Source organism: Amphiura filiformis, chromosome 13 (genome assembly GCF_039555335.1).
Source record: "Amphiura filiformis chromosome 13, Afil_fr2py, whole genome shotgun sequence".
NCBI lineage: Eukaryota > Metazoa > Echinodermata > Ophiuroidea > Amphilepidida > Amphiuridae > Amphiura > Amphiura filiformis.
In genome coordinates this window covers 33,058,618-33,077,661 of record NC_092640.1, presented here as the reverse complement: position 1 = coordinate 33,077,661, position 19,044 = coordinate 33,058,618, and the positions used below count along the sequence as shown (strand labels likewise).

Below are 19,044 nucleotides of genomic sequence, written 5' to 3'. Positions count from 1 at the left end.
TACAGTAGATAGCAATAGTTATAAACAGTGCCAAATAAGGCAATGTCATTCTTGCTATCTCAGTAGACAGCAATAGTTATAAACAATCCCAAATAAAAGAATGTCAGTCTTGTTATCTACAGTAGATAGCAATAGTTATAAACAATGCCGAATAAGGCAATGTCATTCTTGCTATCTACAGTAGATAGCAATAGTTATAAACAATGCCAAATAAGGCAATGTCAGTCTTGCTATCTACAGTAGATAGCAATAGTTATAAACAGTGCCAAATAAGAGAATGTCAGTCTTGTTATCTACACAGTAGATAGCAATAGTTATAAACAGTGCCAAATAAGGCAATGTCATTCTTGCTATCTCAGTAGACAGCAATAGTTATAAACAATGCCAAATAAAAGAATGTCAGTCTTGTTATCTACAGTAGATAGCAATAGTTATAAACAATGCCGAATAAGGCAATGTCATTCTTGCTATCTACAGTAGATAGCAATAGTTATAAACAATGCCAAATAAGGCAATGTCAGTCTTGCTATCTACAGTAGATAGCAATAGTTATAAACAATGCCAAATAAGGCAATGTCAGTCTTGCTATCTACAGTAGATAGCAATAGTTATAAACAATGCCAAATAAGGCAATGTCAGTCTTGTTATCTACAGTAGATAGCAATAGTTATAAACAGTGCTGAGAGAATGTCAGTCTTGTTATCTACAGTAGATAGCAATAGTTATAAACAGTGCCAAATAAGGCAATGTCAGTCTTGTTATCTACAGTAGATAGCAATAGTTATAAACAGTGCTGAGAGAATGTCAGTCTTGCTATCTACAGTAGATAGCAATAGTTATAAAGAGTGCCAAATAAGAGAATGTCAGTCTTGTTATCTACAGTAGATAGCAATAGTTATAAAGAGTGCCAAATAAGTGAATGTCAGTCTTGTTATCTAGAGTAGATAGCAATAGTTATAAACAGTGCCGAATAAGGCAATGTCAGTCTTGCTATAGATAGCAATAGTTATAAAGAGTGCCAAATAAGAGAATGTCAGTCTTGTTATCTACAGTAGATAGCAATAGTTATAAACAATGCCAAATAAGGCAATGTCAGTCTTGTTATCTACAGTAGATAGCAATAGTTATAAACAGTGCTGAGAGAATGTCAGTCTTGCTATCTACAGTAGATAGCAATAGTTATAAAGAGTGCCAAATAAGAGAATGTCAGTCTTGTTATCTACAGTAGATAGCAATAGTTATAAACAGTGCCAAATAAGGCAATGTCAGTCTTGTTATCTACAGTAGATAGCAATAGTTATAAACAATGCCAAATAAGGCAATGTCAGTCTTGTTATCTACAGTAGATAGCAATAGTTATAAACAGTGCTAAGAGAATGTCAGTCTTGCTATCTACAGTAGATAGCAATGTATCGCCCTGCACTACAAGCAGGTTGTACTCATCACTTGTGTATGTCTGCAATCATAGAATGAATACAATACCGCTCTTTTCAAAGATACTAATTTTACAGGTGCAAGTGATTAGCATGATATGAATATTCTATAGAATTGTGATCCAGATCCCTGTTCTTTAACATCTATGGTTCAATGCAGAGGTAAATGCAGAGGTACCGAAGTGAACGTACTAGTTCAGTGTGATATGCAAAAATTGTTTAAACCTGTTGCTATGGTAGTTAATCCTGTTTCATAATCACTTCTACAGCATAGTTATCAACACATATTTGCTAACTACAGTAAATGACAAAATTATCTTCATAAAAGTAAATGTCAGTCTTATAAAATGTAAAATGATGATCTATACCTACATATATCCTTAATGCTCTGCATACTAGCCATAGGCTTCAATACAAAAAAATGCAAGTTTTGAGATATTTTCCCAAAATATCAAGAGCTATCACAAGAACCACTGAACCAATACTAGGCTTGTTTGTACTCATTTTAATGCAATTTTCATGTTGATTCAAAATATGGTCATGAAAATGTACAATTCTGATATTTTAAATTTAAAAAAATTTGAAACTTGTCGTCTGCAGTCGACACCAGCGTGAAGAGGGTTAAGTACTCAAATTAATTCAATTTAACAAAATGAAGATGGCATAATGACACACATCACATCTAAGCCTAACTGTAGAATATTCAATAAAGATGTTGTTTTCATTTGCCATTAAAGGATGTATAACAGCAAAAGCCAGGCTGCCTTTACAACACTGCATATCCAAACATCTATTACATCTCCTGGGAAATGATACCATCAAATGAAAATACTGTATTTTGACTTCGATAGAGACAATGCCTCTTTTAATAAACAATTCAATTTCTACAATTGCTTTCTTTCCAGGGAACACATATTCTTACCTACTCCGTGAGCTTTTACACTTGAAATCCATACACTCTCTGTATGGAAGATATGACCTTAATAGTATACACAGGGAGTGTGAATTTCAAATGGGGTTAGCTGAATGCGTGACTCTATTCGAGATCTACACCCCCTGTGAGGAAGATTAAGGTCACATTTTCCATAGGGGGTGTGGGTTTTTTAACTGGAACAGCTCAACTCCATATACATCCCTCAGGTATTATACAATAAATCTGCTATTGTCAAGGAGAACAATGAAAACAAAGCTGTGTTTTAAATGCCTTTTGAAGATGCTGTTCTTTAGCTCTCTTATTTTACATGATAATTCTGTGTTATGCAATTTGGCATTTAGAGGTTTCGAAAATGAAATTAATGCATGCAAAATGTCACAATGTTTTTTAAAACATTTTTAACATTTAAAAATGTTAAAGAAACATTGCCGGCATTCTAAAATCAATTGGTTTTATTCATTACATCGGTGGTATTTTCTAGTTGACATTAATATTTAAAGCATTGATGCTTAAGGGATCTAGAATGAGCGTTTATGGCGTTTCGACAGTATTTTTTGTGGGACATGAGAGCACCTCAGATGTATCGAATTGCATTCTGAATACTGAAGCATGTCTTTCTGATATCAAATAATTTTCATTTTTGAAATTCACGATATAATACAAATTTTATGACAAATTATTAAAATTTGATATTTTTCAAATTTTGATATAACAGTCCTCAAAATAAATTTTATAAATCTAATGATATATTCTTAAAGTGTATGTAGCTGGGAGGAAAAGCCCGACGATCAATTGAAAATTTTGACCTTTTATATTGAAGATATGGATTTTTTCCCAAAAGACCTATTTTTTTGGTGTTTTTGGGGAAAAAAATCCATATCTTCAATAATGAAAGGTCAAAATTTTCAATTGATCGTCGGGTTTTCATCCCACCTACATACACTTTAAGTATAAATCATCAGATTTATAAAGTTTACTTCAAGTACTGTTAAACATCAAAATATCAATTTTAATGATTTGCCATAAAATGTGTATTACATTGCGAATTTCAAAAAATCAAAATTATTTGATATCATCAGGACATTCTTCGTATTCAGAATGCAATTCGATATGTCTGATGTGCTCTAATGTCCCACAATAAATACTGTCCAAACATTCATACCCCTTCCCTTAAAGCTGCGTTCATTGATTTTCTGAATACCCTAAAGATCTTTGAAAATCAGGTCTTGACATAAAGAGTTCATGTGCATATTGGCAAGGGGGGGGGGGGAGGGCACTCGAATATGAAAATGACGTACCTGTGCCCACCAGCATATGAAACTAGGGGTTTATCGGTGTAGAAAATATTTTTTTTTAAAGGGGATCATTCGGTGTTGGCAACGTCAAAAATGGGGTGATTTTGCATGTAAACCCAAAATTTCACATCATTGACAATCAAAAATTTTAATTTTGAGGACTAATTGTTCAAAAAGGGGGTCATTCAGTGTAGGCTGCTGAAAAAATGGGGTCATTGGGTGTAAGATTTGCCAAAAATACCGGGGTCTTTTCATGGGCACATGACGAATGACAATATAATGGGAGTGCTCCCCCCAGGCATATTGTAATATATGGTATTGCTACCTTGTATAATTTTTTTGTATCATATGTGTACATCCATATCAAAACGATGCACTTATCGGTTGCTGTATGTGTTTCTTTTGACATAAATAACGAAGAATAAATAGGCCTACCAGACTAATCTAAAGTGGAGGTCACCTCAATTAAATCATCCCCCAAGTCACATGGTTTAGGAATACAGAAAACATTTCTAAACCATGCGACTTGGGGATTATTTGAAGTGACCTCCACTTGAGATGAGTCTGGTAGTTATTCTTTTCACTATGGTAAAAAGAGACACATGTAGCAGCCGACAAGTGCATCGTTTTGATACATGACTGCCATGCCATGGTATGAGTTAATGCCATCTTGGATGTGCAGTAAAGGTGATTATAAAAACTGTTTGTACCAATTGTTTATGAAGAAACTGTTTTCCCTCACTCACATATCTGAGAATGGCCGACATGGGCTGTTGACATCTGTGCATTTATGTGCCATGATAAAGGATTGGGATTTTTAGTTGGCACATTTGCGCCATAGTGAAGGAAATATACTGCAGAAGGTGTGCATGTTGCCAATGGGGATCAACGATAAGTAAGGGGTGTGTAAGTGAACTCAAAAAATAGCGCAAATAGCGTGAGCGTACACAAGTTAAAGAGAGTTCATGTGTGAGCACCTACAATTTGAGTGCTCCATGTACGCTCAGGTGAGCGATGTCGCCAGGTCCAAACGCTGTACCGATGTCAGCTGAATTCAAGTACGCATACACACTTAAAACTACGGGGTCAAAAAATGACCCAAACGGGGTCATTTTTGACCCCAGCATAGTTATCAACTAAACACCATACCACTAACGGGGTCATTTTGACCCCATTGGTCGGGTCATTGCAATGACTACGTATTTGGGTCAAATAGTAACCCCATTGGGGTCAAAATATTACCACATTTCGGGGTCAAATGAAATGACCCTTCAAAAGGGTTGCCTTATTGGGTTACTTAATGACCTCATTTCGGGGTCAAATGAAATGACCCATTTGAAAGGGTTGTTTTATAGGGTTACTCAATAACCACATTTAGGGGTTGTTTGGATTTTTTAGTAGGCCTATGGTCATGCTGGTCCCACCAGGACATAAGTGTGTTTCTGCACAGAGAAAGCATTACATAAACAGCAAACTGCGTCTGTGTATCACACTCACACACAGTCAGTCATCGCCTATGACAGTTCACGTATTATAAGCTTACATGATATAAGCTTATAACAACTGCAGCCAAGACACCAGCCACGACAGCATGAAATTGGAATGAATCTGCGTGCATAGACAAGGTCTATGCATCCTTGCAGTCTCACTTTTCAACTAACTTTTCATATTCCATCATGCAGACAAGCACACACGACAATCCGCTGAGCTGCACAATCAGAACAAATATGGCGCTGATGTGACCACGTGAGCCGATGCACACCGTGTGTGCAAATAGTTCAAATGCAAGTCATTATAAAGTTGACAAATTGGGTAGCGTCGATGCGTCAAAAAAATTAGTTTTATTTATTAATCAACAAACATTAATTGCAGCTCATGTTTAAACTCATTTATGAATTGAGATTTTCAAAGCGGAAGATTGAAACTGATATCAATGCGCGACGGTATCGGCAAAATGACCACTAAGTTTTTGACCACGTTAAGTCAGTGGCTAAAATGACCTCGTGAATGTGGTCAAATTAAAACAGTACAACCCCTTGAAGGGTCAAAACAACCCCAAACGTGGTCAATTCAAAATGACCACGGAAAATATAACCCCGTAGTTTTTAGTGTGTAGAAGACACAGGCATTATAAATCCAATCTATGTGTTATTATTCTATGAAAGGAAGTGATAAACACACCCAGCAGCCTTTGCATAAACCTCAGTTTGCATCTCAGCTCTTCTCATTTAGAAACAAGCAAAAACGTGCTCATTCTAATAAATAATCATGCATGTGTAAGCATAATGGCATACTTCAAACTCTGCCCTATGTGTCAACCATGATTGGAACAAGGGAAAAAAGCTAATATACCTAGCAAAATGTATCGCATCATAAAGTAACCTAATAAAAACAAGATAAATGGGCCGTTCCAGTTGAAATCCACACAACCCATATGGAAGACATGAACTTAATTTCCCACACAGGGAGTGTAAATTTCAAATAGGGTTACATGAATGGGTGACTCCATTTGAAATTCACACTCCCTGTGTGGAAGATTAAGGTCATGTCTTCAATAGGGGCTGTATGGATTTCCATTGGAATAGCCAATTAGACATATCTCATGTAGCCGATGTAAAATTACCTATGTAGTTTATGAACGGCTTTACAACTGAACCTAAAGTATTAAAGAAATCACCCATTGAACTTGATTACATGGGGGAAATCATTTTGTGTTTTTTAATCTTGGGTATGGCATTTCCACAAGGTCGCTTTAAAAAAAAATCAGTTTTTTTAAAAATTTAAAGTGGATTTTTTTAAAAATTTGGATTGATTTGTTTGATTTTTTTTTTCATTCCATGAACTGCTATACCCCACGATAAAGTCAAAAGAGACCATTGGAATGCTAGACATATATGCGCAATAATATCAGGTATTTACAAGAAATCAAAACATGTTATTACATGTGAAAATTTCAGATAAAAAAATGGGTAAAATCATTGGAAAATCCTGCTGAATTCTGCACCTTGAAGATGAATTTTTAGCAACAGATAAAATGACATTATAAAGGTATTTTAATTGTATCCAAATGTTGTAGAAGCAGTATGAATCAGAGTAAAACAGTCAATTTAAGAAAGAAATAAACTTACATTTATAAAAAATGGTAAAAAAAGGTGATTTTGTTGAATTAAATCAAACTGCATTTTCCAAAAAATTATCTGGGAGGCATGTTCTTTACCAGTTTTCAAAGCGATACTGGAGTCATGCCTGCACACATCTTACGAAGTTTTTAGCTCCTTTTTGTATACTCATATATTGTATAAAACTGTGTAGACTCTCATTCATCTGGGTATGTTGAAATTAAGATTTAATTTAAATCTGGTCAACCAGACATACCTATTTTTTTGACGGACGAACCGACATTGCGACTGAAACCTTCAGTCTTCAGCTGGATTGTGATGGAAGCTGTCACACGGCTGGGACCGAATCATAAAGGACATTCCTCATCGATTGTCATCAATACCGGAAGTGTCCGGTACTCAAGGTCATTTGCATCACAACCCAGCTGAAGACTGAAGGTTTCAATCGCAACGTCGGTTCGTCCATCAAAAAATAGGTATGACTGGTTGACCAGATTTAAATTAAATCTTAATTTCATATATTGTATATGTTTGTTAGCGCTTTGATCTTTTTTGGAATGGCTAAATGCAACATTATAAATGTTGATATGTTTGTTTGTAGGTCCCCAAATTAATTGAGTTTATCACTGGTCCAAATCAATAGAATTTATTGTATATAGAAAGATACGAAAAATGCTAAAACTGTCAACAAAATTATAAAACAATTTAAAACTGGAAAATATGAAAAATAATCTTTAAAAGGAATAACTTTTGCACCATCTTTTTGAGGCATCCCAAACTCTGACACTATCACAATCAGGCCCATACACAGGGGGGCGGAGGGGGTGTGCAGGGTGCAGTTGCACCCCCCAAATTTGCAAAAGTCTAAAAAAGTCCTAAAATATCACAATTTGTGAGCGTAGCAAGCAAACAAATTACATTTTGTATGCCTTTTGGCCAACAAAGGTCTAAATTTTGGGAAGAAAGTCCACTTTTCTCAAAATTGCCCCCCCCTGGAAAAAAGGTCCACTTTTTCAAAATCAGCACCCCCCAAAAAAACATCCTGCGTGGGACCTGATCACAATTATACGCCAGTTTGCAAAGGCCAAGTGTTCTCGGCATGTGCTCCATATGTTGGGCAAAATACAGTTTGTAGCGACTGAGCCAAGGTTTATCTTAATATAAATTCTTATAAATAGGTGGAAAAAAATTTCTCCAATTCCACACCATCACAAGTCAAAATCTACAAATATTTGAATTATATCTCCTCCTGAAGTATTTACTTTTAGTCTTCATATTGCACTTATACTTCCAGAGTGTACTTCACATAATATGGCCTGTTATCGCAACCCTCATCCAATGACTCAGATGGTCATTATTTACAACAAAACATTGGCCATCTTTGTGCGCTGACCGTTATATCAAGTTTCAGGCCGTTATTACACACACTGTTTCTCAGGTTGATATTGCATAGCACTGTTTTTGCCTTTCAAGAGTCTGTATAGGTTTAGCTGAGATTCAAGTGAGAATTTTGTTCAAATAAATTTTAAACAAAATCTTTCAAGAGATATGGTACATGATCAAGGGGAATGTGTCGGATGTCGCTAATATTGTTTTTGAGATAGTGGCAAAAACAGTGTTCAAATTCTTTTGTTTTATATTGTTTTCAGCCATTGTTAAATTGCTCATAGCTCAGTAATGCGATGTCCGATTCTGATGGGGTTTGCATCAAAATGAAGTATTCATAAACTACAAGAAAATGATCTAAAAAACTTCTAATTGAAAATTGCCGACATGAGACTCATTCCCCTTGATCATGTCACATATGCCGAATAATTCTGTATACAATAGTTTGCCTAACTGCTTCAAGAATTTAAAGCGATCATCAGAGATTTCTGTAAAATTCATTTTGATGTTACAGTTTTGTAGGTCTTGTAGTTCTTGAGTTATGATGTAAGGAGTGTCAAAATAAAACATGTTCATAAAACGACACATATCTCAAGAACCACAATACATTAGCCATTTTTTGAAAGTGCATGTTTTGCATTCATAACCTCATTAATATACGCGAAACCTGTGATCCAATCAAAAGAAATTGATTGCCTGACCGCGCACTAATTGCGAGGTCATTAATAACTCACAATGACTCCTGACGCGCTACAATGACTTCTGCGCGCGCGTGCGTGTATAAAGCTAAGCGTTATTGCAATGCACGCGCCTACGCGATGCCGCTGCGTTTATGAGATTGGTAGCTTGTTGTCGGCGCGAATGTTAAATTCGCCTGGTCGATTTTTTGTAGGGTAGGTTACAACAATAATTAAAACTGGTTATATTTTAACAACGTTTTATGGCATAAAATAACATAAAATGCTATTTTGATTTGTTCAAATTATTAAATCTGACGGAATGAATGACAATAATAACTACGCATCTATTTTGAGTTCATTGTGTGAAATTGACGGGTTTTGTTTTGGGCCTCGGTATTTTTCCTTGGGAGCTACCGCTCCCTCGGAAAAATACCTCAGCCCAAAACAAAACCCTCCGATTTTACACAATGACCTCAAAATAGATGGTGCGCAGTTATTATTGTCTAATTCCATACCCATTCAAATCTTCAAGGTGTAACTTTTCGTAATCTCCTAATCAAGACAATAAAAATAAATTTTTTGGAGTTGAATCACAGTGATTACTCCGACATATCTTAATGATAAACAATTAAATAGCTCCATCTGATCACAATATGTGATTTCATTGAGGATATAAGTAACCCAATATGTAAGTGTATATCACTATAATCAATTATCCTCAGTGTCTACAATACTCCACCGTGCCATACCAAATTCCACAGCCTCACTTGTTTGATAAGAAAAGTACGAAGTAATAAAAGTACATACATACTTTTAGTCTATCATCATTTCGGTGTCAGATTGAGTTTCTATCACTACTATCAGATAGCTTTTTGCCATTTTGCTGCTTCAACTGTTCCTATACCTTTGTGCATGAACCAAACATTGTTAATCGGTGATGAAGCCATACTTTTCCAGTAGCGTATACATGAACGCAAGTTAACAGAAGCGCACACGCATGTTACGTGTGAGCACGAACAATTTGTCATGCCTGCAACTTGTGTGCGTAACTATGTATACATGCTTGCATGTTGAATTCAGTATGTTGGAGGTAGCGGCTAAACATTACCGTTTTATTCTGTAGTTTTGTTGCTAATATATATCAACAAAGAAATCACCTATCCTTTTGTAAGCAGTGGCGGCGCCACGGGGAGCATGGGGAAAATGCCCCCCAGTAAAAACCCAAAATTATGAAAATTTCCACTTTTTGCAGCAATTTTGAGCAAAATTTGTTGATTTTGCCCCCCTTGAAATTCACTTTACCCCTCAATGCCCCCCAAAAAAATTCATGGCACCGCCACTGTTTGTAAGGATGTGTGGCAAAGACTAACTGATATTCATCATGTAATAATCATGTGAATTCAATAATGTTGCACCATTGTTCACATCACCATTTAACAACTCGTGTCAGGCGCGTACGGTTTACTTCGCTCGGGCTTAAAACTGCCCTTGTGAAGTAAACCACACAGAAGCATCATTGTTAAACAACGGTGAAACATGATTGAATCCCTAAATCATTGATAGTCCTTATTAGAGCATAAATATATCAATTTGATGAGCATAAATATATCAATTTGATGATAATAGCTGATGTTTTTAGAGAAGGTTGAAGAAGTTCCTCTTGTTGTTTTGTTGTCTATTGTTGTACAATGTTTCTATCATGGTATATCTTGTCTATTTCTTGGAATATGTTTATAGGAAGAAATATTATCCAATTATCTCAATGGATTGGCACTATACAGAAACAAATATTGCCATAATCAAATAACAGAATTGAAATACTTCCAAATCGATGGATATTCCGGTAAAATCTTTCTGCGAAGCACCACTATAAACAGATGATAATGGAAATACTAGAAGTCCAGCAGGTGAAATGCGTTGCATTGCATTGCAGTGATCCCAAACACTCTGGGGTCAATAATCTGTTACTGGCTTAGCGGAGTCAGAATAGAGCTATTGGTCACCACCCTAATCAGTAGTGGAAAGAAATGGAAAAGTGATATTCTGACCTAATTACCTTTGCAGAAAAGGATAATGGCAATATACCGAACGATATATAAGAACGCTCAATAACAGTCATTGCAGATAGCATATTCTGGTCAATTTTTCCTCCCAGAAAGTGTGTGTCCAGTTGCATTTAATATCTTCCATGGAAAATGAATCAGACAATAATATTTTATTTTAATAATAACCTCCGACAAGATGGATAAACTAGCGGATATGTAGCAAATGTAAATCATCTGTTTCTGGATACGAAAACTTGCTTGGATGAAATATTTAAGCAATCCAATAAACTAGACACCCCCAAAGACAGAAGAAAACACCCCCCCCCTACACACACACCCCATAAAGAAACCCCAGTTATTCAAACATTGCAAATGAATTACAAAATCTACAGGCATACCATTGGAAATTCAAATCAAGCTTGCAAAAATGAAACAAATAGTTTAAGAGCCAAGTGAAAAAAAAATCAAACAAACAAATAAATATGACATGTTGTAACTTACATGAATAAAAAAAATACACATACGTAACAATGCTCAGTTTGAAACATGTCAGTGGCAAACGAAAAAGAAAATTTGTGGGAAATTCCAAAACGAAGTGTGATCATCTAAGGTACATGCATGGAAAGTTTATATTAAATAAATCTAGTTAATAAAAAAACCCACTGACACCTCACATGACTCGTAGAGAGAGAGGGCGGAGAGACCAATGACGATGGCAGGCATATATACCCCTGCTACAACGCACATATACATTCAATCCTACTATAAACTGAGCACACACTGTCACGCGACCAGGGACAAAAAAAGCACCCAGGCAGATGCAATCCAGGTCACCAATTCATATTTTTTACAAATTTTCATCACTTTACGCCGTTGAAAAAAGCTGAGCATGAAGATGTATACCGGCTTACCTCGTACTTTTGCACAGAGATATAATTCCTGGTTAGTTTGATCTAATATCCACTTAGAATATCATAGTAAGTTGCAGACAGTGCATATGAAAAGTCCTTCTCGGTTGGTTTGATGTTCTCGGGATATAATTCCAGTTCCACATACACAATATAGAAACACTTTATTATCCTAAGGTTTGTCTGCTGCTACATGTTAATACTCCATCCACAGTGCGTTATGTCCATGAGTGTTTCTATAACAAGAAAAAATAAACATGTGATAGTTTGGGTTAGTTCAAAGGCTATTGCCTTAAACTCTATTGAATAATGCATAGATAAATTCCCTATATAAATACAAATGTTGATTTTCTGCAGCAACCAATACGGCATCTAAACATGCAGCGGATATAGGAGGGTAAGGTCTCTCTGTTGGAATACATGAATATCACTCCAGTAATTTAAGCAGATTTTATTCTACAGTTAAAGTATGGTGAACACCTTCAATTAAGAGTCTGAGAGGACACTTGATTTGAATCTTACTGTAAAAGCATTGAGTAGATTTTAAATATTGATTATAATTTTGGCAACAATGTATTTTCCTTTATGATATGGAAGTCAAAACAAAGAAAACTATGTACAGGTATTTTGTTATATAAATCAGCTGTATAAACATGCAAAACAAACATACTAATCTTGCAATATCAAATTATCAAATTAACCTCAATGCTGACTTCAACATCAATCCTAAATATCCTAAATGCTATTTAGCATGCATATTTTATTTACCCATTATTGATTAATGAATCTGAAGTCTTATGAGGTCTTAGTTTCAGTCTTATAAAGTGTCACGTATATATGGACCAGTGTGACGTTACAATCTTGAAACATAATACATGTGTCAATTTTACAATGGTCCTTGAAAATGTTGGCTTATTTCTAACACTTGTCAAGCCTATTTTTATTTCCTAAGTCTATTATGTTTTTATTTCATTGTACACGCTACAAATATACAGAGTGTCTCAATAAAAACACTATAACTTTGAACCTTTTTTCCCAAGGTTAGTTATAGTCAATGGTTACATATTCTTAAATTGTATTGTCTTTGAAAATGTTTGCTGAAGAAATCATGAAAGTAACACCTGTGGTTAAAATGCTGAAATGCCTTTCAGGTGGATTCAATGTGCTATTCCGGTTGAAATCCATACACCCCCTATGGAATACATGACCTTAATCTCATACACAGGGGTGTAGATTTCAAATGAAGTCACCCATTCAAGTGACCCTATTTGAAATTAAGGTAATGTCTTCCACATGGGGTGTATGGATGTCAACCGGAACAGCCCAATTCAAATCAGAGGGTGCTAAAGATAATCAATAAGACATTTTTTACTTAAAAGGGCATTTCATGATCCACAGCCTCATCCCCAAATTTTCTCAAAAAAAGTTGAGATTTTGATACCACTAGATAGATACCTCTGGCTACATAATGTTTATGTACCAAATATTTCTTGCAGATAAATTCGTTTAGCAAAAATATCGCCAAATTTGAATTTCGTTCTGGTATACCAGAACGAAATTACAACAGTGGCCTATGGAGCAGTGTAAAACACATAATCATGCATAACTCGCAAACGCAAAATCGGAATCAACTGAAATTTTGGGAATAAGCTTTTTCGTGAATATCTACTGGAAAATGTCATAAAAATATGATGCTAGGATCACGAAATACTCCTTTAAGTGCAATGGGAAGATTGTACTATGCTCATGGGGTATTTTTACACCATAGTAATGATGTGCAGACCAGATGGATAACTAATTAACATTTGTACACATTCAAATAATGTATTAGAGAGGATCATTCCTTGCCATCGTACCTCATGTTTAAGTCCTTATAATTAGCATAAAATCTAAAATTTTGTTAATTTATACAACTATTTTGAATGAGGTTTGAGACAATAGTTTCAAGTTATGTGCAACTGACCCTCATACCAAACACAAAATGTTTTATAGAAAACATTTAAATGTTGGGTTATATAAAGGGTATTTTAAACATTTAAAACATGAAAACAAATTTAAAACATTTTAATTTGAACATAAATGTTGACAAAATATTATGCAAACATAATTGCCAAAATATATTTCACAATATTTTATAATATTGTAGCACACCTCTGCTTGTTTCATTGTACATCAACTAACACATCTGCTATCTACAGTAAATAGCAAGAAATGCATCCACAATCTATTACATATCTGCATTCTTCATTATACAGCAATTAACACATATGCTATCTACAGTAGATAGCAAAAATTTCTCCTCAATCTATTACACATCTGCTTTCTTCATTATACAGCAATTAACACATATGCTATCTACAGTAGATAGCAAGAAATGCATCCACAATCTATTGCATATCTGCTTTCTTCATTATACAGCAATTAACACATATGGTATCTACAGTAGATAGCAAGAAATGCATTCACAATCTATTACACATCTGCTTTCTTCATTCTACAGCAACTAACCCACACGCTATCTACAGTAGATAGCAAAAATTTCTCCACAATCTATTACACATCTGCTTTCTTCATTATACAGCAATTAACACATATGCTATCTACAGTAGATAGCAAGAAATGCATTCACGATCTATTACACATCTGCTTTTGTCATTATACAGCAACTACACTGTAAAAACAGTGTTTAGAAAGTGGTGGCAAGAATGTGTTTAGAAACGTTATGTTTAGAATATGGATGTCAGATGTTTAGAAATTAAACACCATCACTGACCAATGTTGAGAAGTTTGACACATGATGTTTAGCTTGTAAACATGTTTACAAAGTGGTGGCAAAATTGTGTTTAGAAAAGTGTTTAATCGCTAAACACTGTTTTTACAGTGTAACCCACACGCTATCTACAGTAGATAGCAAAAATTTCTCCACAATCTATTACACATCTGCTTTCTTCATTATACAGCAATTAACACATCTGCTATCTACAGTAGATAGCAAGAAATGCATCCACAATCTATTACATATCTGCATTCTTCATTATACAGCAATTAACACATATGCTATCTACAGTAGATAGCAAGAAATGCATTCACGATCTATTACACATCTGCTTTTGTCATTATACAGCAACTAACCCACACGCTATCTACAGTAGATAGCAAAAATTTCTCCACAATCTATTACACATCTGCTTTCTTCATTATACAGCAATTAACACATATGCTATCTACAGTAGATAGCAAGAAATGCATCCACAATCTATTACATATCTGCTTTCTTCATTATACAGCAATTAACACATATGCTATCTACAGTAGATAGCAAGAAATGCATTCACAATCTATTACACATCTGCTTTCTTCATTCTACAGCAACTAACCCACACGCTATCTACAGGAGATAGCAAAAATTTCTCCACAATCTATTACACATCTGCTTTCTTCATTATACAGCAATTAACACATATGCTATCTACAGTAGATAGCAAGAAATGCATCCACAATCTATTACATATCTGCTTTCTTCATTATACAGCAACTAACCCACACGCTATCTACAGTAGATAACAAACATTTCTCCTCAATCTATTACACATCTGCTTTTGTCATTATACAGCAATTAACACAATTGCTATCTACAGTAGATAGCAAGAAATGCATCCACAATCTATTGCATATCTGCTTTTGTCAAAATTCTGTTTTTTACACGATTGTTGTGTACTTTAGTAAACTAGCATACCCTGCAAAAATGAAGACTTGAGGAGCTGTAGTTTTGTCAAAATCTGAGATTTTGAATAAACTGTTTTAATAAGAAAGTTATTATTACGATGGAAATATTAGTCCAACGCGTACACGATATGCATAACACAGTACGTACATGGCGAGTGGGCAGTCGTGACATATCAAAAGAACTGACACGACTCAAGTTCGAATGAGTGCCTCGCATTGGCGACATATGCGCCGGGCATATGCTCCGGTATTAAATAGCATATCTGACAGTAAAAACTAACATTATTTTTATATATTTCAAAAAAATACAATTCTATTTCTCATGGAAATGTTTGAATATGGCTTTAACTGAGCTACCCTGTACATAGAACGTCTTTAAAATTCAACGTTGCATGGCATGATAAGGACCGACATTGGGCTATTCCAGTTGAAATCCATACACCCCCTATGGAAAACATGACCTTAATCTCCCACACAGAGAGTGTGTATTTCAAATGGGATTACCTGAATGGGTGATTCCACTTGAAATCTACACCCCCTGTGTGAGAGATTAAGAGCATGTCTTTCATAGGGGGTGTATGGATTTCAAGTGGAATAGCCACATGTCTTTGAAATTCAACGTTGTATATCCTGATAAGGACCGACATTATAGATCCTATGGTGGGTGGTAATTAAATAAAGCCAATTGGATTCACAATGCATGCCTTCACCATCGATTTTCACAAAATGTTCGGCCATAAAAAATCATGGCTTATTTCATTTGGGTGATTGGTGTTGATATCAAAAGGTCACCTGTGTAATGGACTTGTTTGTGATGCTTAAAGGGATACACGATGTCAAAACACCCTAAAAAAAATCAGATTTTTGCACATTTAGAACAAGCATTATGTGGATTCTATAGTATAGTACGTATGTGGTGTGATCAAGCAAAATCAGTCTGAAGTCGGTCATCACTGCAAAAAGCGTGTTTAGGAATTAAACACTTTTCTTGCACCACATTTCTAAACATGCTTGATTCCTAAACCCTATAGTGGCAGCCAGCCCTGATATATAGCTACTAACCGCTCCATCTCGGGGCACTTGACGTGATGGGGTGTGCAGACAGCGCACTGCAAAAAGTGTGTTTAGGAATTAAACACTTTTCTAAACACTATCTTGCACCATGTTTTTAAACATGTTTAAATGCTACACATGTTTAGGAATTTGATGGTTATGTGTTTAGGAATTTAACACATGATGTTTTGGAATTTGACATTGGTTTTTAGGAATAAAACACTTTTCTTGCACCACGTTTCTAAACATGTTTGATTCCTAAACACCAATGTCAAATTTCCTAAACACAGCCCATCAAATTCCTAAACATGTGTAGCATTTAAACATGTTTAAAAATGTGGTGCAAGATAGTGTTTAGAAAAGTGTTTAATTCCTAAACACTTTTTGCAGTGCATATTCAATTTTCAGTTTCTTATTGGATTGTAATAAGCATTTGCAAAGCTACATTTAGCAAAATACCTCGTTGAAATTTAAAAAACAAGTTCAAAAGTCTGAACAGTTAAAAGAATTTCGAAAACAATGGGAAACAAAAGGAAATATTTTTTTTATTTGGCTATATCTTAAAATCAATATTTCCGACTTCTGACTGATTTTGCTTGATCACATCACATCCAGTGTGGTCTTCATCAATTTAAAAAAAATTATTTGTTGGGGTGTCAAAATATTTACATGGTCAGTGGCATATCAGGGTCAGTTTCAAAGATCAAACATTTCTCAAATCATTTTGGGCCTGCGTTAGCACGAAAATTGTGTTTACCTGACCAAATCTCAATTTTGCCCTATTTTAGCTCAAAATAAAGATGAAATTTTGTGTTTACTGGATCAAATTTCAATTTTACACTATTTCAGCCTAAAATAAAGGTGAAATTTTATGTTTTCAAGGCCAATGTTAATTTCACACTATTTGGGGCAGGGGATGAGGGAGTATTGAAATTCTCTTTAGAGGTTGAGTTAGGAATGCAAATTATATGGAAGGTTTACCCTGTTCAGGTAACCCCATTTCAAAATCACACTTCCTATGTGGAATATTAAAGGTCATGTCTTCCATGGGGTGTATGGATTTCAAATAGAGTAACCCAATTTGGGTTCATTTTACTTCATTCCTTGGTAACATAAACAGATAAAAAAAATTACCCACAAAAATATTCCAGGGTTATTGAAAAGGGTTGACTTATAAAATGGCAACATTATGGGGATATATTTTCCTTTAATCAATCTAGCAGAATACAAGACAACCTAGCAGGTGTCTAGGACCTTTGTTGATATAAACGCTTTCCCATCATTCAATGCAGGAATATATTGTATAACCTTGTCGGATTTAAAAAAAAAGAGATTTCATCATCCCTAAACTTGCTATGTATCTCAGCTTAGGCCAAAAAAAAAAAGATTGTTTGCTTGTCCTCCACAACTTTTTCAGAATTGGGTCGGTCGATCGGGATTTAAAAAATCTTTTTTTTTTTAAAGGATAGCCAAAACATGACTGTATGCCTTTAATTAGCTTAATAAATAGCCCAAATAGTTGTGAATTGGGATATTACCAATTCATTCATATTTTTAAAACAGTTTAGAAGTGTGTAGAAACTGTAAAAAAAACTTTTCAGGATGTCAAAAATGTTGAAAGAAAAAAAAAACCTTTTTCAAGAATTTCCAAAATTAGGGTCAGTACTCATTTGTAGAGTAAAACAAAAAAAACAACTTTTTCCAGATTTTCCAGATTAGGGTCGGTTGGTAGAGGACAAGCAAACAATGTTGGGGGGGGGGGCCTTACTGATATTGAAGTACCTGGTATACTTATAAAATTACGAGCTTTATTTTCATGTCAATTTTCTTATGTTTTCTTTATTTTTGCCTATATCTCAATTATTTCATTATTGCAAACTTTGGTCTGATTATACGGTCCCTGATCAGATTATGTTACAATGGCAACTTTTTTGCTGGAGAAAGCGGGTTTCCTGTTGCAGCTGCTAAAGAATGGAATGGTCTACTGCAACCGGGGACTACAACGCATGAGGCAGGCTAGGCCTCATCTACAAACTATTTAACAAATACCACCAGCCAACCTCTCTTAACCAGAACTCTTATATATGGTTATTCCCACAAATACATGCGTTTGATGATTTGGCACTTTAATTCTATAGTCTGAATGCTTAAAATGACATATCATGCATAAAGTACTCAAATGCCTGTTTTTAATTTTATTACCCAATGTTCCAACGATCTGTGTTGTCCCAATTTTAGTACATGGGACATTCAATGCAGAATTAAACATGATTCACTTATCCATATTTTTCACTTATCCAACCAATGCTTGGTCCCATCATGGCCAGATGAAAGAGGTTTTTTGCATAATATTTATGTAAATGTAATCTTGTAATTGCATCCTATGAAACTTCTGCGTGTATGTATGATGACTGTTGCAAAGTAATTTCTTCAATTAGTGTCATGATTGGGACTAACATGATTTG

At 35.0% G+C, this 19,044-nt stretch overlaps 1 protein-coding gene across 1 annotated transcript in view; it reads right to left on the bottom strand.

Moving 5' to 3' along the window:
• The window catches only part of LOC140168259 (uncharacterized), a 302,569-nt gene extending 290,539 nt beyond the window's left edge, over positions 1-12,030 (bottom strand). Inside the window, 1 exon segment of the mRNA XM_072191592.1 lies at positions 11,804-12,030. The gene's annotated coding sequence lies outside the window, so the exon portion shown is untranslated.
• Between the last annotated feature and the right edge of the window lie 7,014 nt (positions 12,031-19,044).